Source organism: Taudactylus pleione, unplaced genomic scaffold (genome assembly GCF_031769625.1).
Source record: "Taudactylus pleione unplaced genomic scaffold, aTauple2 ptg001314l, whole genome shotgun sequence".
NCBI lineage: Eukaryota > Metazoa > Chordata > Amphibia > Anura > Myobatrachidae > Taudactylus > Taudactylus pleione.
Genome location: NW_028285714.1, coordinates 9,566,208 through 9,573,578, shown reverse-complemented (window position 1 = coordinate 9,573,578; position 7,371 = coordinate 9,566,208). Strand labels below are relative to the sequence as shown.

The following is a 7,371-nucleotide window of genomic DNA, read 5'->3' as shown; positions in this document are numbered from 1 at the left end:
TGTTTCTTCTTTTAAAAACCTCAGATATTTGTCAATACCAAAACATTTTTATTTGAAGGCTATTTAATAAAGTTTATGTTTTAATTAGTTTATGTATTTCCAAGAGTGCTCACATCACAGAGTTTTTCTTTCTTTGTTTGTTCTCACTACTTATGCCTCTAGTGAGCACCACCACTACATTAGTGCATTAGTGAATAGGAACAGTGGTCTTAACTATATAGATCCTATCCTTATTGGTCTGTGTGATGATATCCTCTTTCTTTTTTTCCTGTTACTTCACTAACTTGCCATGAAGAGTGTCATCTGGTTAAAGATCTGTTGGAGTGATGTGGCTATGAGAGTGTTGCTGGTGGCGATCTGAGTTTGACTCTATGCTACACATTTGGAGTTCTCCACGAGTTTGTTGAGAGTGACGGTCATGATCTTCAGCTGTTTGGCAAAGGTTTTCATGGTCTCCCTTGTTTGCTTGTCTCCTAGTCTTCTCTGCCTCTGTTCTTCTTGTACTACTTCTAGTACTCTTCCAATGGATCTGTCCATTTGCTACAGTCTTCTGTTGACTGTGTCTCTGAAGCTGTTCTGATGATCATCCATTTCCTGGGCGATGTCGTCAATCCTCTGGACCTGTACTGCTGGGAGTCCTGTTTGAAGTCGTCTGACAACTTGAAATTGTTCCACTTGAAAAGAAACAAAATATATTTTTTAAGAATAATAACAAAATTTACGTATAAAGATCATATGACAAACATTTATCAATGTGTGCATCTTTATTGTACAAATTCTGGCTGTCTGGATGTAGCTGCGCAAATTGCAGACAGCAGCATCCAAAAGGCCAAAATCACAACACCTACAGAAAGTAAAGATTACTATTTTACCTCGATGTACACTAGCCCTCCCTGTTGTCTCAACCTAATCCCTCATATCTTGTTCATATGCTAAACCTCCCCCTCCCTGCACCGTGAACCTAAGACCCCCTCCACAGTGACTAACCTTAAGGCTGCCCCTAATACCTAACCCTGCTAGACTATGCAAAGCAAACATATCAATCCAATACTTCTTTTTTACGATGCAGAAGGTCTGGATACTGGTGCTTGGATCCTCTTTTTATGGGATTTCTGCACCAGTATTCAGACCATCAGCATAATGTTCGCTGCAATACTGACAACATCCCGTCATACACATGCAGAATCTAAACTTTGCCCAAGTTTGAGCTTGTAAAATATTGAAACATTTGGGATCAAATATTAAAAAGAAAACAACTTACCAACAGGAGTTGGTCTTCTCGTTGTGTCTTCTGCCATGTCCACTTGTTCATCATCATCTTCTTCATCATCTTCTTCGTCATCTTCTCCTCACAGGAGCCAGGCCTGAAGAAAGGTCCAATTGTCGATTCTCCTCCAGTGCTGGAAGTAGGTCCTTCTTGCGTAATATAAGATGTTAAAAAAAAACAACACATCCTTCTTGGTAATCAAGTATTTACTCAACATGTTTTATTAACAAACCTCTCAGCCTTCTGTAAAACAATTATAGATGTGTTATTGTTAAATATATATATATATATATATATATATATATATATCCTTGCTGTTAGCTGATTTCCGGTGTGCCTATGCCCAATCTTCCTTGGCTCTTGGTCTTCCAGGTTCCACAACCATTGCTGGTGTATCCTCAACTCGATCCTGAGTCCTGCTGTCTGTTTAATAAATAATATTACATTCTTAACATTTGAATCGTTACATAACATTCCAAATTGTATAAACTTATAACTTGCACTAGCATTTCTTCTTCTATAGGTTATCCATATCACTTCACCTGCATTAGAGATCTGGATAAATGATGACGACACACATGCAACACAACGCTAGGGATGAGAGGATGTTTTTTAGTAGAATGAGGTGTTCCAGTATATAGGATGGCCAGTAATGTAAATGCTCTGTCTGTAGGTTAAACAATATTATATATTACCATCCAATCTTGGCCCTGGATAATCCAAACTGATGCTGGAATTGGCTCATCTTCATGACGAATTGAAGGCTGGATCATGGCAGTTTTCTTCTTTCTTTGCATCGACTCTTTGCTTTTCTTCTTCTTTGGTCTTTTCGTGTTGAATCGAAAAAAAATAAAAAAACATTTAATTTTTTTAAAAAAAAACTTGGAAAAACATTTCATTAAATAAAATAAAGACTTAAGATAATTTTACCAGTACCTTTCATTGGGACCCTTCCCGATGTCGAAATTGAATCCCTCTGTCTGCCGGATGATGTCCTTTCTTCAGCATGGGCTTCCATCATTCTCCTCTTTGTTGGTGGCACTGAAGATATTGTGTCTAAAAATACAATAAAATTTTTTTACATATATTTTTGAAAGATTTGATTCAAGACTTTAAAAATTCAGACAATTTCTTACCCTCTAGGACATGTGTTGCTTGATCGCGGCTGTCAAGTAATCCTGGTACACCGACCACCATAATTGGATTCATGTGATCCCGTATCTTCTCCTCCCATGGAAGCCAACGAATGGTCAAAGGTGGTCCTCCTCCAGTTCCTTTGGTGATCTTTAACTTTCTTCATCTTTTCCTTGGCTTGTCTCTTGCAGTCGGTGTACCTCTTGTTGCACACGTCGGCATCTCAATGTCTTCCAGAGGATGCGGTGACCTTTGATGCAACCTCATCCCAGATGTTCCTCTTCTCCCTGGCCGATGTATTTTGAGCACGATGACCTAAGACCTTGTCATAATGCTTGTAGGCCCCATCGATGAGCGTGTTGTTCTCAATGAAGTGGATCTTCCTTGCCTTCTTGGATGACTTTCCACTTGCTGCAGTTGGCCCATCTTATAAAGAAGGTATATCTTCTGTCCTGCTGTGCTGTAAATAAAATACATTTTTAATTACAAGCATAAATAAAGAAACAATAATTACAAACAATTATATAGCATAAAAAACAGCCAACTTCTCACTACAATACAAGTGTTTATGTGGTGTATAGAGAAAATTGATAAACTAAAATCATCAAGAATTATGATTAAATATAATTCTAGGGCAGTCTGAAATTTAAATGGGTTAGGTTGTATTTACAGTTGCTGTTGTCCCTATTTGTCTCACATTTTTTAAATTTGTTCAACTATTCATCTTTAATTTATTTTACATTGCTTTATTAACAGTGCAACATTCAGTCCCACTCTATACTCAGATAAAGAAGTGTTAGCAAAAGATTAAGGAGGGAAATAGACTCAGAGTATAGGGTGGCACTGCATATTATGCTTCTAATAATTTCACTGTATATTTAATTTAAAAATAAATATTGCACTACTTTCAAAAAATAAGAAAATATGGGGACTACAGTGAGGCAAAAGAAACGCTGACACTTAAAAGGGGAAATATACAAATGTCAGACTACACTTTGGTCCATAACAAGGACAACAGTGGCTATTGCATGCAGTGAGTTGATGCAGGCCAAGAGTACCCTATAGGAGTGTGTTAAACATAACTAGGGATTACTCACAGGCATCATTAATATTTGTTTTCTATTAAGAGCCACTGTTGTCCCTATTTGAAAAAACCAAGCGTAATCAGTATTTATTTACATCTGTATTTAATATCTCAAAAGCCCTGACTCATTCCCACTGTAAAAAGTATCACATTTTAGTTAGTCATTGTAGTCATTATGTTTGTACTCTTTTTTTGGAAATTAGAGCAACTAATCGTCTTTTTTGTTTTGCATGAACTGATATGGTAGCAGCGTAACATGTTGTGCCAGCCTATACTCTGATAAATAAGAGGTATTAAAAGAGAGCCTATATCAATAATTAATCTTTTGCTACCGCTTATTTAACAGAGTATAGGCTGCCATAACATATTACACCGCTACCATATCACTGCATGCAAAAATAAAGATGATTACTTAATCTAATTTACAAAAATATAAGCCAAAATTTAGGGACTACAGGGAGTAAGGCCTGTATTCAATTAGAGGCGAAAAGTTCTGACTTTTAACCTGTTGGACCTTTCGCCTCCTTTGCATGTTTTTCAGGTGGCAAAGTATAGTGCGCTTGCCCAATAATCCCCATTTTCAATTGTAAAGGATGCAAAAACGGGACTCTGCAAAACTGGAAGCGGCTAAAAATAAGATAATTTTCTGGAAAACATCCTATCACCCCCCTAAAGATGTCCAGACATGGGGGATCACTATGGGTACAACCATTTTTTCCTTAAAGGAAGTTGGATTTTTAAATAGACGTGCCACGTGCATAAATGCAGCTTTGAGAAGGTGATAAAGAATAGCATTTAGCCTTTTTAAAATATAAATAAATACATATGCCCATTAAATTTGGAGCACATGTAAATGGTTGCAAGCATAATTTAAGTCCCTAAAATGATAATTTACAATTCTTTAACAATGCACCTGCCGCTACTATCCGCAATGAGAAAAACATCTGCTGCATATATGGGATCCCCTCTGCATAGAATTTAGGTATTTTAAAAGTGTCTTCCCTATTTTCTTTTTATTTTACCCAAACATTTAAAATATTTTTTTGGGGTGTCCAAATTTTTTTTTAAACTTTTTTTTTACACACATTGTTTTTAGGGGCCATTACCAGGGGTGCAGACTATTTTTGTCTGGTCATTTTGCATCACAGTTTTTAAAAGTGAGTTTTAGAAGTGGTGTTGCCCATAGCAAACAAGCAGGTTCTACTTATCATTTAACTATCACCTTCTACAAGATAATAACTAGAAGCTGATTGGTTGCTATGGGCAACAACAGTTTTAATACTCACTTCTAAAAACTCTGACTTTAGTAAATTTACCCCCTATTATCTATATGCTTTTGTGTGTGTGGTATTGTGATTTAATTACTATACCTGGGTGGGACGATCTTCACGCTCCTGTCCTGTGGTTGTCCCCACTACACTCCTCTCCCTCTGTCTTGACCCCTCTTCCTGTGATGCATGCCACTCATCACTGGTGTCCGGGGACCCAGCAGAAGAGCGGGGCAAATGGGGTGAATGTGGTCTCTTCTCCATCAGCATTTCTTCAATACAAACCTATAACATAATAAAAAGAAATTTAATATATAAAATATTGACAATATACTTATGGAATATACATAAAAAAAAACATTAAATGCACAGAGTAAAACAAATAAATTACTTAGTTTAAAGAGTAGATGCTGTGGATTGCTGGTCACACTGGATGCTGCTGCTGCCGCCTCTCTTGCTGACGTTGGTCACCAAAAGGTGCCCTTGACAGCAAGCCAAATTGATCAGTGACACTGCACTCTTTCCACTCTGCAGGCTGATCAAAATGGTGGATGACTAACAGCCAATCACAGCCTTATATACCCAGGTGAAAAAAGGCGCCAAAGTGCTTAAAATTTTCCACCCCCGGCGTAATGTTCTCCTCCAGATTTGCTTCATTGGCCCCTTTACTCGTGTGTGGGAGTTTTGCCTCTTTCAAATTGAATAACGCGGAAACGGACCCAGCAAAAAATTATCGTAACACATGATGACGGCAAAAACGGCATTTCGCTGTCATCGGTGAAAACGCAGCGTCAAATTGAATAAGGGCCTAATTAGGATATGTGAGGCAGGATTATGTGAAAAAAAATTAATGCAAATAGTCAACATTAGAGGGACTATGGTGCTGTACAATGTGAAAATGGAAAAGGAACTATATATATTGTGGGGAGAGAGGGGTTGTCTCTCACCTGAATTGACAACATTCTGGTGGGATCCCTCCAAGGTAAAGGAAAACAAGACCGTCACATTCTCCACCTACAATAGAACTTTGGAATTCTGGTTTTCTGGGCTGCACAGCTCAAAGTGGAGATATGAAACTCCTTCATTTCCAGGTCACCGAAGTCCACCAGGAAGTCTGCATTACAGGAAGGGTTTAAAACTCCAAGACACCTTTTGCTAATTGCTCTGATGCTGAGTAGCAGCCAGGAAGAAGGGACACAGGACCTCATTCAGACCCGGTTGCAAGCGCTGAGCGCTCACAACCGGGACTATGTTAAGGCCCTGTGCACACCCAGCGGCCTCACTGCATGTGCGCAAGCCCCAGAGCTTACTACAAAAGGGGCGGCTGTCGATGTTGATTGACAGCTTGGCCCATTTTGTAGATGGGGCAGGGGGGGTAGCTCCACAAACAGAGGCGTTCCCAAGTGAACGCCTTCCTTTTTGTGGGCGGCCACACTGACATTAGCAGTGATGTCAGTGGGGAGCTTCCTGCTCGACCAGAGCAGGAAGCTACCTGGGGCTTGCGGTTGGCGAGACCAAACCTTAGGGTATCGTTGCAAGCCCCAATGGTTGCCATGGTCTTGACCATCGTGACCATCAAACTGGTTGGTCGCTAAGCTGTAGGTGGTAACCCACAGCTTAGATAAGCGACCAGGAGGCCACACTAAAAAAGAGAAGCGGCCACCCTCATTCAGAGAGAACGATCGCTTCTTGTGACCGCCTCTGAATGAGGGCACAGTGTTGTAGTGCCAGGATCCAAGGGCTATGATGGGAGAGCATGCCCAAATTGTGGCTGCAAGCCACTGCTGACTGATTAGCATAAGGAGTGCTGATACTTTTATGTATGTTTGTTTATTTTAAGTTATGTGTCTGTATGTGTGCAGGCCTAAACTCACGTATACTAAGGTGCAATGTTTGCTGCTATTAAAAATTCACTGGTTTACCAAAAATACCTGACTGTCTGTAAACCTCATTTCAAAACCTCATGTAAATATAAAATATATATATATATATATATATATTAAAATGTCCTGACTGATTTATCAATGCCCAGCTGAAACTCCTGGAATTAGAAACATGAAAAATTGGGAGTATATTTCTTCCATTAAATTAATAAATGTTTCCACCCCCTATGCAATGTCCTGCCTGAATATGAACTGTGCTACAGCAATGATGAGGCAGACACCAACTGTCATTTCAAGTGCTGCCAGACATCACTGGCAGTTGCTGTGGCTATGAAATGTGTTACTACAGAGGTGAGAGAGGAACATGTGTTACAACATGGTGAGATAAGAGGTATGTCAAATATGTTACTCTGGAGTGAAGCAAGGGAATGTGTTACAACATGAGCGAGGGAGGCAAATGTGTTACTACAGGGGTGAGCAGGGGTAATGTGTTACTACACAGGTGATGGAGGGCAATGAGTTACTCTAGAGGTGAGGGAGGGGAATAAGGGCCTAATTCAGACACGCTCGCAAGCGGGTTGATGTTGCCCAAGTGCACAAGCGCACGACGGAGGCTGCTCCATCATGCGCATGCATGAGACCCGAATAACGATGGCCAAGCCATTGTTATGGTTCTCGCACCAAAGGTGGCATGCTGTCGATGGTGAATGACAGCACACCCCCTTTGGTGGGCGT

At 39.8% G+C, this 7,371-nt stretch overlaps 1 pseudogene across 1 annotated transcript; it reads right to left on the bottom strand.

Moving 5' to 3' along the window:
• LOC148443239 (uncharacterized) lies at positions 1-5,715 on the bottom strand (annotated as a pseudogene). Its single transcript, XR_015875719.1, has 7 exons — positions 5,701-5,715; positions 4,856-5,038; positions 3,671-3,761; positions 2,404-2,812; positions 2,204-2,323; positions 1,262-1,342; positions 1-674 (listed from the first exon to the last, which is right to left on the bottom strand). The product of XR_015875719.1 is annotated as an uncharacterized LOC148443239 (transcript).
• Between the last annotated feature and the right edge of the window lie 1,656 nt (positions 5,716-7,371).